The sequence below is a fragment of the Dermacentor variabilis genome, chromosome 4 (assembly GCF_050947875.1).
Source record: "Dermacentor variabilis isolate Ectoservices chromosome 4, ASM5094787v1, whole genome shotgun sequence".
NCBI classification, from domain to species: domain Eukaryota; kingdom Metazoa; phylum Arthropoda; class Arachnida; order Ixodida; family Ixodidae; genus Dermacentor; species Dermacentor variabilis.
In genome coordinates this window covers 115,907,987-115,925,401 of record NC_134571.1, presented here as the reverse complement: position 1 = coordinate 115,925,401, position 17,415 = coordinate 115,907,987, and positions in this window count along the sequence as shown.

Below are 17,415 nucleotides of genomic sequence, written 5' to 3'. Positions count from 1 at the left end.
ATAATTGCGAATATCACTTATTTTCGCCTTGTTGATCAGTTTCGACAGTTCCGCGTATTCTATCGTATCTCTTGAGTTGAAATTTTGTATTCTTTGTCGTTTCTTTATTAGGTCCTTAATTTTTTTTTATTGAAATAAAAATAAAAGAGAGACGTAGTCACTTTATAATGGTGACGGCTACTCCTTTTCTCATAACATAAGCAACACTATAAAAATATGTAGGAAAATGAAAAGAAAACGCTTCATATGGTCAGAAAGCCACAGCACAGTCCTACTCGCATATGAACCTAACAGTATAAAAGTCAAATGCAAGTTGCACCACAAAGAGTTCGTAAATAAAGTCACAAACACACACAAACGTCCGTGATGTGGACTTCGATGAGCATATAAACAGATGAGGAATTACACAGTGTTAAAATAATTCACGCACAAGAAAATGTATAGCACGAAATATACAATCACTAATAATTACAAATAATAGAAGGACGTTATAGTGACATCGTGTGATTATTCAGTGCAATACCTAGTATTTATTAAGGATGCCTGTGTTTTCATAAAAATGTTGCGTTCAATGCTTTTCGCTGTGCTATTTTCGATGGCCATGGATCCAGAAATTTTGCGAGTGAGAAAGGCCGGTGAGGATCAGTGGAGTGTAGCTCTTGTTCTAGCTGCCGTTTTTGCATCTCGTATATGGGGCATTCGAGTAGTAGATGACGAACATCCCCATCGTCGTGGCCACAAGAGCAAGCCTGGGAAGGAGCCAGTTTGATGGGATATAGGAAATGTTTGGTGTGTGCTGTCCCAAGGCGCAGTCGATGAATTAGTGTCTCGGTACCTTTAGAAAGTTTTACGTCCAGCTGGTATTCGAGTTGAGGGTCTATTTCGTAAAGTATTGATTCCTTAGGGTTTTCATTAAACCATGTTGACATACACAGGTCTTTCTTTAGTACGCTCAATATCCGTTTTGTGTCCATTGGTGATAAATGGAAGAGTTCAATTTCTGCATCCTTATGGGCTGATTTTGCCAATAAGTCCACTAGTTCGTTGCCTGCTATACCAGCATGGCCCGGGACCCTCTGTAATATCACTTCATGTTTCCTTTCATTAGCCTGAGTTAATATGTTCAGTACTGCGTATGCTATTCGTGCGTGTGATTGGGTGTCATCAATGTCTTCAAGACACGCTGAATCCTATAAGAAGTCCGTGCAAATTACCCACTTTGTTGGTGTCTCATATCTTTTGATAAAATGAGTGGCTTAGAGAACTGCCACTGATTCCGCTATTGTTGGTGACGACGTGTGTCCTAGTAGACAAGCGTACTCTACCTCTAAGGATGGTATAACATAAGCTGCAGTCGCGCTTTCTTTGACTACAGAACCGTCCGTGTAGACGTGAATAGATTCCTGGTACTTTTCAAATAGGTGATGCAACGCTAATTGTTTTGCTGCTCATGTGGAAACATCGCTTTTATTTTTAAACCCTTCGATAGACGTTTCTATTTTCGGCGCTTGCAGAAGCCATGGTGAGTAGCAGAGGTCGGAGTGCCAAAAAAGTTATCGTGGGAGTCGTGATTTATGCTCTTGAAGCAAGGCGTGTATCTATACACCCGCACGGTTCTCTATCAGAGAGAGAAGGGGGTGTGCAGAATGCTGTGTAGAAATTCTGAAGAGATGTCGGCATGTTTCTAGGCTGCGAATCACCGTGAAATGCAGTTCCCGTGCTTCTGCAATAGTGAGGTGACTGGACGTAGCTTGCGGGACTCCTAGGCACACTCGTAAACTCCGAGCCTGCAATAGCTCTAGCCGATGGAGGGACGTTGCAGATAATTTGTGCAATATAGGGGCGGAGTAAGCAATTCTCTGACGCACAAGTGCTGAGTGGACGTGAAGCAGGGATGAAAGTCCTTTGTTATTCGGGAGAGCTTGCCTACTGGTTGACTTGGTGCCTTACCTGCCACTTCAATGGCGGCCTCTGAAGCCAGCTTCGTTTCGGTTTCATTCATTAGCTCTATGTCATCATCATCATCTCTCTGTTCTAAGGCTGCAAATTTATTTGCAAGTACCAGCCTAAATTTGCCTGCTTTTACCCTTACTGCCTATAAGTTGACCTGTTTCTTCTTGACCAATTTTACTCTTTCGCTCTTCAAATTGAGGTCAATCCTAGCCCTCACTAACCTGTGATCACTGCACGTTACCCTACCTATCTCTTCTACATCCTGCACTATGCTGGGATCGGCACAAAGCATGAAATAAACTTCGTACCTTGTTTCACCATTAGGGCTTTTCCAGGTTCACTTTCATTTGCTACGCTTCCTGAAAAAGTGTTCATTATTCTCAGCTTATTCCTTTCTGCGAATTAGACCAGCACCTATCCTCTAGCGTTTCTAGAATCGACGCCGTAGTTGCCATTTGCCTGTTCACCCACCTGCTTTTTCCCCACTTTTGCATGGAAGTCATTGAAGTCTCCCTTTACTACTGTATATCCAGTTTGCACTTTTCTCATCGCTAATTCAACATCTTCATAAAACTGATCTACTTCCTCATCGTCTTGGCTTGATGTTGGAGAGTAGACCTGTACTACCTTTAATTTATACTTCTTGTTAAGTTTGATTACGACTACGGCTACCCTCTCATTAATGCTGCCGAATTCGTCAATGTTGCCCGCTATGTCCTTATGGCTTAAGAATCCTACTCCGTATTGTTTCTTATAAGGGGGACGTCTATAGCAGAGGACATGGCTGTTATTCAGCAACGTATAAGCCTCAGCAGTTCCTCTAACCTCAATAAGGCCGATGATATCTCAAGCAAAGTCTGAGAGTTCCTCGAACAGTAATGCTAAGCTAGCCTCACTCGACAGAGTTGGGCAAATAAAAGGTTGACAGGGTCAGTTTCCATTGGCGGCCTGTCCAGACCCCGGAATTCTTAGCCCCCTGTGTTGCGTTACAGGTCGCACCGCCACCTTGGACAGGTGCTCCGCAGCTGCTGGGGACTGAAGGCCGTGAGTTAATTGTAGATATCATTAGGGAGGTTGTGGCCGAATACTGCACCAGGGAGGCCAATTTCTGTTTTGGTGAAGGAGTGTCTTTGTTAAAGCTTAGTAGGCCTTCCTAATTTGGTTGAACCTTGATTAGTATAGCTCCACTCGCTCTCGGCACCTTTCGTCGGTGTTAAGCGCCACTCCAAGCCTGGCGATGTAGTGCACTGGAGGATGTCATAGGCAGATACACCATCGTAAATAAAAAAAAGGGGGGGGGGAAGGATTTGAACTTATGACTACCGCAACCGAGCATAAGACATAGCTCAGTAAGGTAATCCCGCAGGCGGCTAGGCTACCTTGTCGCCGAGAAGACCGGCCCAGAGGGCCCTATGCGCCTAAGGGATCCACTGATTTGTCCGCCCTTTGCGGGTTTTGCTGATCGTCATAGGTTGCACAATATAGTGTCCATCCATCCTGGCCCTAACATCTTGTTTCCCGAATCTCACGCACGCATGCGGTCTTGAACGCGCCTAGGTACGCGATATATTTTCGCTGAAATTGAACAGCACTTAACACTTGCGTGAAAAAATACAAAGGGAAAATTTTTCAGCGCTTACAGTGAGGCCACGGGCCGCGTAACGTTCGTTCGTCGCGTCTGCGTGTATCGTTGGCATCCGAAAGCTAGCGCTCCCTGGTATCCAGAATGGTGAGTCCTGTTGCGGTATCGATACCGCTGTCAGTCTCGCGCGAAGGGAGCGACCTTGAAAGCTCCCAATGGTGTCTCCACCCTTTCTTCAGCTTTGGACAGCGCTTATAATAGAGGTAATGAGAAGGAGGAAATGGGAGGGGGGAGGTAATTGACCCCGTAGTTTTTCTGGGAACGCTGCGGCCCTAAACGGTAGAAAGTTGGGAATTGTATGCCTCCTTTAACCTACAGTGGCGCCTTCTTCGATCAGTCAGACATGGTTTGGACATGTTGCGCTTGTAAGCGATTGGCGGCTGTGTTGCCGCCATGGTCGCAATACAGTTCTCGGGATTACAAACGAAAATAAGCAAAAAACCATAACTGCAGATGTAGACGAAAGGATTTTTTATGCGTGCAAGGATAAGAACGTACTGTAAGACGTTCAGAAATGTTTTATGCTCCTTTTTACAGTAAAACACTTCAAATCTTAAATTCATAAAGCACGCGTCACGCCAGTTAGGACGCGTATTTGCTGCCCTCATACCGGCAACACCGAGGAGACGTCGCCGTCGCTCGAAGTCATGGGTCACATGGGATAAAACTTGTAGGTGACGAGTGAACGCAACCGCCATCTCCATCGCGTCACTTGTCGCTGTTGCGTGCAAGATCGCTTACATGAGGTTTATACTTAATGCGTTAGCATTTCATCAATATAGCAACACAACGTAATGCTATGGTTGAAGGGAGTTATCTATGAGGCGTGTACTGCAGCGGGATCCCTCTTTCGCGCTTCCCCAAGGACAATCGGCGCCATCTAGCGCCGCCGCCGTGAAGCCTGCGCATGGCATCCGAATAGTATGCCGTGCCATTGCGTGCAAATGCTTATAACGCTTCATGCGGCAATCGGGCTCCTCTCTCAGGCATATTTCTGGACACGCCGCGACATCTAGTGGCGCTGCCGAACGGTCCATGCGTGTCCTCCGAGACAAGAAGCGTGGCGTTCCGGTGCCTGCGAACTCTGAGACTTGTTCCCTGGCTTGCCGAGCACCCAGTAACGCATGCTCATTGACCAAGTTGGCGAGAGTACTTTTCTTTTTAAATGATAAATAGGTGAAATGATTATGGCGGCACCGGCTACTTCTCGTCACTTAGGAATGGAAACAAATGTGCGCGAAAAGAGCGAATAATGTCACAAAATATGACACTCAGTAGAACACCAGATGAATAAAATATATACAATCCAACAGTACATGATTCGCAAAGCTTTGTGCACGAGCTCAGTACGCATGCGCATATATAAAGTGTAATATTTCGTATGATCGATACTCATAAAACAAGCAATTGCACTAGCGTAAGAACACGTTCACCACATAAATCATTTTTTTAACACAGAACAACATTTATATCACTCATTTAGGTTATTAGGAACAACTGAAATTTATTACTTCTCCAAAAAGGTTGTGTCTCCGAAAAGCTTTTTCAACGCAAGCAGCGCTCTTTCCTGAAGGCCCGCAGTTGGCCATGGACCAAGCATCTATCTTAGTGTGAATGGTCTTGTATCTAAAAGCAACAAGTTTGCTTTCAATACCCTTCTTTGTGAATTATATTTGTGTGAAATATTTTGTGCACTCGAGGAGGACGTGATGCACATCTTCTTCTGGATGGCCACAAGAACCCTGGCGACTAGAGGCACGTTTTATCCTGTATAAAAGGTGTCGCCTAAATGCGGTACCAAGTCGCAGGCGGTGCACTAATTTTCTATATTTTTCTGTTTTCTCTGATTTGACGAAATTGATTGGTTTATACATGGACTATAATATAACTCCGAGTTCTTAGATTGCTGATCAAACCAGGTACTTTCGCTGAGACGACGAGGTACTGTCTCAGGAGCAGACGGATTTTATTGCACGAAAGAGGAGGATTAATTTCCTCTGCGTTATTGTGCGCCCGATTCGAAGTTGTATCCGCTGCACTGTTACCACGAATATCGCAGTGTCCGGGTGTCCATTGAAATGCAATTACGCGATTCATTGTGCTTGCTTTTGTGTGTTCTTAGAGCGTCTCATAATAGAAAAGCGTTCAAATACTTTTTCTGATTTCTTTGTAGTAGTTAGACAGCGGCTTGTGATTCGCTAAATAGAGCCATTTTTGCGCATTTTTTGGTGATGTTACGAAACACAAAGCACACAGGATTGCACACACTTCTACCACGTTGGAAGACGTCTCTCGGGTTAATTTAAATGTTTGCTTTGGCGCCAAATATGGAATGACGAATGCTGAAGTAGAGAAATATTTATGACATGAGCCGTCTATATACACGTGGACGTACTGCGGATATAATGAGTAAATTTAAGATATCACAAGTTACTGAGCGGCTATCATGAACATGTCTCTCTTGGTTATAATTCCCTCAAACGATAATTATATCTAAGAATTTACTAACATCTAAAGAGGGTAAATAAAATCCGCTTTGCAAGATTGGAAGCTTCGTAATGATGCTTTATGTTCTTGAGCAATATCGTGAATTTTACTTTTGTTTCTTTAGCTAAGCCCGACGTTTAATGCATGCTTGTCCTGTTGAGTTAAGATGCGATAAACATGTCGGCATGTTTCAACCTTTCGTATGACTGAACATAGTAGGTGCCGAGCATCAGCAATTATTAGAGAACTCGAGGTAGCCTGTGGGACCCCAAGGTACACTCTCAGCCTCCCTTGCCAGTAAACTTTGAAGGCATTTCCCAGAGGTTTCAATAAACCGTGGAGAATAGGTGCCGAACAAGCAATTTTTTTTTGTTATGTCAGTGCGTAAGGGGGAGGGGGACTTGTAATAGGGAAGAGACTGATCCCCCACACGTTGTGGCAGCGAGTCGGCGAAGTAAGTTTATTAAAGTATTGGTCTGCCTATCAATTGCGCGGTTGTGTAATACAAATGAGAACTGGCGGTCAAGAATAACGCCGAAAAATTTATGCTGTTTCACGAACATCAAAGTTTTCCCTTCGCGCGTAAGTTTGAAGTTATTCAGCTGTAATATAGTAAAAGGAAGTACAGCTGTCATTGCGTATGGCAGACTCGTACCTCTTTCTTCTAAAAAAGGTGTCGATACTATTAAGACGCTGTCGCAGCGTTTTTTGAACGTCGCGAATAGGAGATCCAGAGGTCCATATGCAGATGTCGTCTGCGTACAGAGCGTATTACAGGCTCTTTCACATCTCCTGGGGGTGCAGGGGCAAACCTCAACACTTAAAGACGCCTAGCACGTCATTTGAGCGGTGGGAGGTACAGCTGACCGGCAATACCCTGGTGGGACAAGAAGCTCTCGTCCAGCAAGTACGTCGAGCAGCCATGGCCAGTGGAGTCCTGGAATGAAGAAATCACCCACTCGACCTCAAGAGCAAGCACCTCGATGGTCCGAATAAATGTTTTTTCCTCTCTCTCTCTCTTTCTTGTGGTAAGGCTGCCATGTCACATTTGAATAAAAACGGACTGATAACACTGCCCTTCGGAACGGCCTGCGTCATAGTGTGATGATTACCCTCTCCTTGAAATGTTTCCAGAAATATTTTTCTTTCGCTTAAGAAATTTGGTACCCACCGCAGTGTTCGGCCATGTAGGCTAACATCTAACGTATCTATAAGCACGCGCATGCGACTTACAGCGTCAAATGCTCTCTGAATGTCTAAGAATACTGCGATTGTCACATTTCCGCAGGTTCACTGAAGAGCGGCGCACACGCAGCGCATTCATGGCGCAGCCTTTGAGAGTTGGGTTGCTGTCCTCGAGGACACCTCGTGACCTAGGTTCGATTACGCTCTGCATAGGCGAAATATAAGGAACATTTTCCGTCATTGTAGAGCGGCAAATTCCCAGTGGCACATACCTATAGTTACCCGAGTTGACGTCAGAAACGTTCATTGATGAGCGGCACGAACTTGCTAGCATATACACAGTGACACAAGTTGGCTTCAAAGAGGTTCATTAAACACCAGCACATACCGAGTGGCACATACAAAGAGCTCCACGTCGGCGTCAAAGAGTTTCACTGAACAACGGTACCTACCAAGTTACGCATCTATGCAGTGACCCATGTCTGCGTTAACCAGGTTCGTTGAAGAGCTACACACATGTGCACATTTCCACGTACTCAGTGACCCGAATTGCTCCAACGGTTCGTTTCGAACCCTGTTCTCCCAGCACAGCAGCCCGACGCGCTAGTGTTGCGACTCGGGGTTCGAAGGCGTCGGATCCTCTTTCCTCGGGGAGTGGTAAGTGGACGTGAGACTGGGTCCTATATTCAGGACTTTGGACAAACACGTCCTGCATACAGGTACAAGAAAATGCAATGAACTACAGAAAAGTTGATGATAAAGTGGTAGTCGTCGATCACTCTCGCCGTCCGTAGCTCCTTTTATGCCTTGCGTGATCATTGTTTAGCCCCTTCCCCCAATTCAGTGCCAGGGGTATGATGACATCATGTCCCACCAATCCGGTGTCAGGAGGTCGCTGAAATCAGGTCCCACAAATCCGGAGCTAGGTCTCCCTTTTCGCCAACGCCGATTGTACTCTGAGAGGTGGTGGCCGGGTCATCGCACTGAGCGCATCTCCGGCTTGGACACGACAGTTTGTGCTGCTGACAGGTGACATCCGTATTATAGTTAATCGCTGAAACGTCTCATAAAAGAGGTATTTCCGCGCTGGTCATAATTCATCCGTTTCGAGAACCATTTTGATCATGCCGTCGGCCCGGTCCCCATAATCGCGATAGCAGTGACCGAGGGGTGTCGCGGGGTGAACGGCCGATCACAACACTACCAATACAGTGACCAAGACAGGCGGAAAACAGTTAAATACAATGATAAATAGACACAGAGGTACAAATATAGATAGATATCCGCCGGAAAGTGTGCCAAGTACCTTAAGAATGCTAACGTATTATAAGTGTTTGCATTCAGTCAATCTGTCAATCACTCAATTCAGAGCTGCGCATTTCCCTCAGGATCTGCTGTTGGCTTCATGCACGTTCTCTGTAGCATTGGTATTTTCCCACAGAACACCGTAATACAGAAACCAAAACGATGTCGAGGAAGCCGAAAGCCATAAAAAAGTATCTGTAGAGTGTTTTAAGGTTCTTGATGATCATTCGTGGCCATGGAACTTCAATATTTTCAAAAAAATAATAAAAATGTAACCAAAGAGGACAAATTTGTAATGCTTTTGCTATGCGAAACTAATTTTTTCGATTATTCCAAGCATATCTATGTGTTTGACATTTGTTAAAACGTATAACAAAGATTGTTTAGTGAAACACACACGCAATCAGATTGGCAAGAATGGACTTATTTGGCGATGGGAGACGCAGAAGGCGAAATACTGTAATAATGCAGCAACTGGCTAAGCCCAAGCAGGCTTACCGGATTGGCAGCATTGTCATGCGGTGCAGAAAGACGACACGGCATGGCGGCTGCACTCGATTTATCCCCGATGCGGAATTCGGCACAGAGTATCAGAATATGCGAAAGCTTCATGCGGACCTAATTAGGGCGCCATCTTCAGAGTTTATTCCCACTGCCCGTGGTGGCGTACTTCCCGCGTTTGTAATAGGCTCTGGAATCCGTTGTCCGTTGCGATACCCCTCGCTTGAAAGGCCAAGGTCCCCGATGAACGAGGTCTCCCCGCAACCAAAGGAGCCTTTTACTACCAAACAATACACATTCTCGCGCTAACAGATGCGCCATTCCCCTGACTTGCCAAGTACATCTTTCGCGCGCTGCATATAAAATGAAGCTCATTTCACGTATCGCGCAGCAGCATGTAAATTGATTCCTGGTGCGACATTATTATTAGCATAGCTAAGCGTGAGCACTCACTTCATTGAGAGTGGTTTGGTGGGCCAACCTGTACTAAGCCTATTGGCGGCGAAAGATTATCTTCTGGCTGGGTCGAATGAAAAGTAGCCCCGTTTAGGCTGCTCAAAGGGAACAAGGACTGTGAGTTCCCCTTTAGTTAAGCTTAGGGTGCGCTCTCGTATAATCGAAGAGAAGCACTTCATGCAACTCGATTTTTTTCTGGAAATCATCGTTACTGCTGCATGCTGCAGCAGGATGGTCAGAAAGAGAGGCTCTTTAATAGAAACTAGAGACTATGGGCTGCCCGTACATGGCTACGCGCATGTACGATTATGCTCTGCTTATCTTTCTTTTTTTTTGAGTCGGCGATTGACCCTGAACTGTAACTTTTTTCTCTTGATGTATTCTATATTAACTGCTTCTAGTTGCCAACGATATATGTACTCTTAATTACATGTTCATTGTGTCATCCTGTTCATGTAGAATTTCTATTTGTTGTATTGAGAGTGCGGCATTCAAATGCCTAACGTCTTCTGTGTGAACATCTTGATTCTGTGAACACTTGTGCTCTGTGAACACTTGTGTTTTGTGTGAACACTTCGGTAGTGTGAGTACTTATGCTATGTGAACTCTTATGTTGTGCGAACACTTATTTATATAGCAGGACTGAAGCTTAGTACGTGAATGTTCATTCATGTGTTTATTGGTCCAGTTTTGTGGTTGTTGACAACTTTTCGACGATAACTATCATGTAAGAGAAAAGAGTAGCCGGCGCCCAACATAAGGACCAACCTCTCCTTCAATACACAAAAAAATATGTGGGCGGTCCAGTTAATTTTGTGCTTCCGTGCATGAAAGAGCGTTTTGTTAAATAAGCAAGTGGAACAACAGCACATTTATACGGCGAGTTTGATGGCGCATATCTCAAAATTGAACAATAACAATTCAAAAGACGGTAAGCATGAACTCGTAGTTAGTGTCTGCAAAGCCCGTAATTAACTTCCGAACTGTTAACTTAGGGCGCATTCGCGACTCACATCTGCCCTGTCTGACAGCACACCCCTTGGACGCACAGACACACATCTCTGCCATCCGTTTCCGAGTCAGACGGTGGAAAGCGCTTCTTTTGAAGATGGAAACGTCCGCTGCACACTGAAGCTTGCAGATGCAGTGGCCTGACCGTGTAGCCTCATTAGCGCGCACATAAAAATGTCGCAGTTTCACCTGAAGGGCGAAGCATCGTTTGCTATAGGAAATTAGTGGACAGCTATACGAAGCAAGGATAGTAGTTTTATCGATCCTGTAAACTTCTGAACATAGGCATGCTAACTAATTTAACAAGCATGGTGCCACTCAAGCACAAGCAAACATCAACGCATCTCCCTCGATGACCGCGGAAGCTCGCTGTCAAGACACTGGAGTGAGGAAGCGCGGCAGCAGCAGCGAACGAATTGACCTTTGTGCTGCCTCTCGCATCAACACTAACGAAGGGGCGAAAACAAACAGTGCGGTGGGCTCTGTCCCCGTCGCAGATGGCTCTCAAGGTACAGCGGCCTGGAGTAGAACTGCGTTCTACTCCGGTTTGGACACAGAGAAGATAAAAGCACTACAACGCTTATAGAAACATTCAATGATGTCGTAAGCAGAGCTATTAATACTAATGAAGTTACCTTTGCACTTTTCTTGGATATGTCTAAGGCATTTGATACCGTTCATCAAAGAATACTTGCGGAAACACTTAGAGCAATGGGTTTTGGAGGAATATTTGCAGACTTGTTTCAAGACTATTTTGCATCTAGGTACCAAACAATAACAATTGCAAACACAATAAGTTACGCAATGCAAGTTAAACGGGGAGTGCCACAAGGTTCCACTATTGCTACACTTCTCCTTACAATTTATACAACTGACGTAAGCTGAGTTTGTCACCACGCCTGCTTCAGTATCCTGATAACACTATTAGTTCTTACCGAAAAATTGTATATATGTGCTTAGAAGAAAGGCAAACAAACTTAAGTAACATCGTATCGTGGATGGCTAGAAATGAGACCAACAGGAAGTGGTAGACTGTTTCCTGGAGCCGAGGCATTTGTACCAGCCTGTCAAACATTCCGCATGTCAATAGTTGTACATTCTGCATCGGGCTTCCTCTTCGTAGCATTTGGTAGAAGTGCGGGGTAACGACTCAAAACGGAGTTTCGCACTGGCCGCCGCTTCGGTTCTTTACCGAGGCCGCAGGAGACGGTGCCTAGTTCGGCGACTCCTGCGTCCACTGTCGTAATCATGCATCCACGTGATCCAAGAACCTTCTGTGACACCGATGGCGCCGAAGTCGACGATTGGCTGGAGATCTATGAGCGGGTGAAGAGCCACTACAGATGGGATCCAATTCTGCCTTTTGACAATAGTTTTATAAACCAAAATAAAAGCAGTTGTCTGTGCATGAAAGGTCCATGTAAAAAGGCTGTACTTGACTGATATCTCGACCCTCACAACATATGCGAAGACAAGCGCTCCTGCGCTCCTCTTGAATGCACTTCAACTGTCTAGTATTTAGGTTTATATATAGATCAATTTCTGAGTTGAGAGGGGCATGCTAAGAATATATGTAAAACGTTGCGAAATAGAGCTGCACACACACATATATATATATATATATATATATATATATATATATATATATATATATATATATATATATATATATATATTGGTTTCGTGATGGTGCAAATATGCGATCTAGTTAAAAGGTGAACGAATCTCTAGGAGAGAGCATTCTTCATTATGGTATAATTGTTTATGCGAATTGTTCACTGAGTAGACAAACAAAAATTAACAAACTTCCCCAGAGAACATGTAAATATATGGTATACAGAACATACTCCTACGAAGCCCATAAAGAAGAAATAATGAAAGGAATCTTCATGATAAATTTCCATCAACTTTGAGTTTACACAGTACTGACCTCTAGATAATACAATAAAAGAATACAGAACACCGGTCAACAAAGAAAGAACATTAAGAGAAACAGAAAGATATCATATTCCACGAGAGTACACCAGCTATGAAAAAAGAATTCGAAACTAGCACAAATTAGTGCAGGAATACATGCAATGTAGCAGCATCAAAAAAGTGAGAAAGATGGTAAAGAATTCGTGCCTTCTTCTTTCATAAAGTATATTTTCTATGTATTTTGTGTGGTTTGTGCCTTTGCACTCATAATGATATTCCAAGCTTTGCTTTTCTGTTTCTATGTTCCTTCGGTGCTTGCTTCTACTGTTGTAAAAGGGATTTTTTCTGTTACAGATGTTCGTTTTTATCTTCGCTTGGTCAAAACTGTAACCAAATCTTATTACACTCAAACGCCATTTCTGTTTCTTTGTATAGCTCATGTTTTCCCGGCACGTCACTGCTGATCTGTCTACCTATCCACATGGTTAATTGAGGTAGAAAATGTATTAAGAAAAAAAGACAAGGGCAATAAAGAATATATCATCATCATCGTCGTCGTCGTCGTCGTCGTCGTCGTTGTTGTTGTTGTTGTTGTTGTTGTTGTTAATGCATCTCCGAGTTGGAGCCAAACTTGTGCTCGACAAAAACCTGTGACGCTGCTCTGGTTTTCGTTGATGCCCTTTCTGTTTGAACCATATGGTTAATACCAAGGGATGATCGTATTTGAAGAGCAAAATAAACATGTTAGGCAAGCAAAAAAACTTTTTAGCAGACGGGGTGAGTGGAAACTGTCGAAGCAGCAGCAGAAGACGCTCCATCTGAAGGCGACAACTGATGTTTTATTTTATCGGCTAATGAGGAAAAGGGACCACTATTACGTGGCACTTGACTCATCATGGTCACAAGGAGGCGACAGCGTCAGTTCGCAAGCAAAGGAAGCCGTCGCGTCGTCAGCCAGTTCAAGAGGAAAAAACAGCTCCCCCCCACCCCCCTACCCGCCCTCCGCTCCAGTCACGCCATTCAGTACAGCAGGACTTGCCTAAAATGACTTCGAGTGAACCTCCAAAGGCGATGCGTAACCTCAAGAGCACTAACGTGGACACGAATGCATGTCCACGCTTACCGCAGCGGGCTCCCGAATATCAACGCGAAAAGCCATATAGCGTTTCGAAGCGGCGCCATCAGACTCGGTCATCGAGGCAATACTGCGGCAAATAATCGACGCCATGCGGCAGCCGCTGCGTAGATCAACTGTACTTTTGGCGAGAACAGCTGTGGAAGCCATCCCTGTCATAGACGGTCTCCTGGCTCTGCTCCCGTGTAGCCTCGACACTTCTCCGCCGAAGTTGATATGCCGTGCAGCCTGCACTCGCGTGTTCCGCAGAAAAAGTAACAAAAAGGTATGCGTCAGCTGCCCGTGATCTTATTCATACCACCTTCGTCTTCCTAATCTGTCGCAGTCGTTCTCACAAACCCCTTTCTCAACGTGGAATAGCAGGCAGACAGCCAAAGCACCCCCATCGATCTCTAGAGCTTTCTCTCATTAAAGATTCTCCGTCTGTCTCTGGGCTTGCTAAGATTCGCCAAAGACTAAAAAACGCAATCTAAAATATGCACGTGCACTTCTCGAACACTTTATCTCGCAGTCACTTAGTTCGTGATGAGCAAAAGAATGCGTATGTATACATTACGTATATCACTGATATGTAGACTCCGTTGTGCCAACAATTCCTATGCTGAAAACATTCACTAGCGATTCCCAGACAAGTAAATGTTGTGTAAAGTGCGAGCAGCTGCTATCTGTAGACTTCATGGCAGCTTGCCTTATTTAGCAGGCGATATAACAGCCGTGTCTTACCAGTACTCACGTAGGGGCAGAAACCTGGAGGCTTACGAAAAGGGTTCTACTTAAATTGAGGACGGCGCAACGAGCTATGGAAAGAAGAATGATAGGTGTAACGTAAAGGGATAAGAAACTAGCAGATTGGGTGAGGGAACAAACGCGCGTTAATGACATCTTAGTTGCAATCAAGAAAAAGAAATGGGCATGGGCAGGACATGTAATGAGGAGGGAAGATAACCGATGGTCATTAAGGGTTACGGACTGGATTCCAAGGGAAGGGAAGCGTAGCAGGGGGTGACAGAAAGTTAGGTGGGCAGATCAGATTAGGAAGTTTGTAGGGACAACATGGCCACAATTAGTACATGACCGGGGTAGTTGGAGAAGTATGAGAGAGGCCTTTGCCCTGCAGTGGGCGTAACCAGGCTGATGATGATGATGATGATGATGATAATAACAGCCGATAGTTGAACAGCTATCTGCGAAGAGGAGCCGAAAACTGAGCACTGGGACAAGCAAACCAAATGCGAGTATTGTCAGCGACTTCACACTAGGGCATTGAATATTCTGAATCTCATCTCCTCATTGTTCTATATGTCTTAAGGAAAGGCGCCTTTCTTACCGTAGCCCACTGCATTCACTCGTCGGTCCCAGTTTCTGCATTGAGCCCGAAAGAGAGTTGTTTGCAGCTTCAATATAATAGCGCATTACCTTCGCAGTTCTGCACATAGGCGTCGGCGATTCCTGACACAAATATGATAAATAAAGCAACAGCAGTATAGAGCTCGAGTATGCGAGTTATACGTACGTGCACGAACGCGACCGGAACCTGGGCTCAAAGCAGCGACCGAATGCATCTTTTGTCAGGATAGCCTCTTCTGTTAGCACGTCTCTGAGCCACTCGTATTAGCTCTTGAGGCATTTGGTAAGAAGCGTGAATGTAAGAGATGACGCATGTAAGCAACATGGCTGAGCACGACGAGGGCATGAGTTCAAGGATTCGGAAAAAAAGTGCACGTGCTGTAGTACAGTTTAATCGGGGAAAATTCCAAAATTAAAATCTTTGAGATGACATGAACAGTTGTTTCTAATTCTTATGAGGTTTAACTAAGAAGCGACAAGCAAAAAAGCGACAATTCCGTGTAGTTAAGGCCAAAATTATGAATGTTAATTCCAGTCTTTTGTAACTTCTTAGGGGCAGCAAATGTATTAACTAAGTGTTTAATATGTTTATCTTTGCTTCTAGATGATACTTACGTAAATGCCCGTGCTTCTTTATCTCAGATTCTTCATGAGAATTTTAGTACAGAGGCAACTGAGCGCTTTGTGTGTGCGTTGGTGTGCGTGTGTGTGTGCCTGCATGCGTGTTCGTGTGCGTGTGCGTGTTTGAGATTATGACTGCGTATGTCAATACGCAAAACTTACAAAACTAGCAGCCTCACAGAACTTGCGTTGTCACTTCGGAAATGTTCATCGAGATATCCTATAGATGTTTTTCAACCAGCAGCCGCTGTCATAGTGTACTTAACTAACGCTAGCGATAAAGAATTTTAACCAAGAAATAGTGTAACGTGATATCGGCATTCTCAGATTATTTTATGTGTAACTTTTGGCACCCACGATTTTATAGCACGCAATTCTTCACTGTAGCTGCGTTATGCTATGCATATCTTACACAACCTTCGCTTCGCTGCGCACTATTCTTGAGCCAATTAATTTCATGACACTATTAACGTTTCTCCCTCTGGAATTTCTGCGATGTGAAAGAATGATTTAGATAGGTAAATATTACGTACTCGCTTGCTCAAGGCGTTTATGGCACAGTTGCTCAAGCGCTCTCCGTAAAAGCTAAATGCTCGTTGGTTTCATGACGAATTTCTCTTCGTGAACCTACTGTGCACGACGCACATTGTTATGTGACCATTCGATGGAAATGGTTGGCCATATTTTTAACTCGTTACGGCTGCTTGTGGTTGAAGGAATAAATAAGGATGGCATTTTTTTATCTTACAATGAATAGTGTAGTTAAGGGTTTTGTCATGGCCAAAGCTAATTGTCAGCTATCGACTTTAATTGCCGGCTTCGGCGCCGGCATTGAACACTGCTTTCTTGAAATACACCCAATTTCGCACCCGAGATATCATATCTACGTAGATATAATATCTACGAGCGAGAGAGAGAGATAGCGTCAGCTCGTTAACTAGCTGACGCTACTAAAAGAAGTGCAAGTTGCAATAAGCATGTTTTAACACTGTGAATCCGGCGAACACGTTACGGTGGCTCTCTCACAGGCTCTATCGTTGCAAGACACCAAGTCCCAGCTATTATGAGACCTCATGCAGCTATATTGCTCATCTGCTCCCCAGCATTAAGAACTAACACGTAATATCGAATGGGACAATAAAGAAACATATATGAGCAGTGAAGGCGTAATAAATGCCCTATAAAGATGCGACAAAGTAAAATATGACAGCCATTTGTGCCTATTGGCGTAGGCAAAAAACGAAAGGCCAATCTATAACAGGCGGAAAAAGGAGTACGTGTTACACGACCTGGATAGGAACAGATAACGACTTTGTGCTTGAACCTTGTACACTGACTGAGCCAGAGCGCATAGCCTAGCCAGCAGAGAATGCAGAGAGCCACAGTTTACTTTCACAACAGCACCCCAAGTCGCTTACGCCGAGGCAAGAGCATTTATATCCGCAAGTATTCGCCGTCGAACACTACGCTTGACTAGCGTGGTTGTGCTCGAACGCGGAAACGTGAGCACTCAGTGTATTGGGCTTAGGCTGGGCAAAACTCGGTGCGCAACCCATCGGCGCGGCTCATTACCTTCGGAGTTCTGCCGATAGGCGTCGGCGATTCCTGACACAAATAAGATAAATAAAGCAACAGCACTATAGAGATCGAGTATGCGAGGCATGTGCGCCGGAAAAGCGTGCTTTCTTCCATATTATTTGGAGGAAGGATCTCGTCTACACTCTAATTCACAACGCTTGCCATCAGGATACTCAGCTCCCGTTGGATGTACGTTTTCCCTTTGGTGTTAGGAAACTACTCCTTAGTTCAATTTTTAGAGAGGATCTGTATATGGGTAGTTTCCAGAGGATAGATG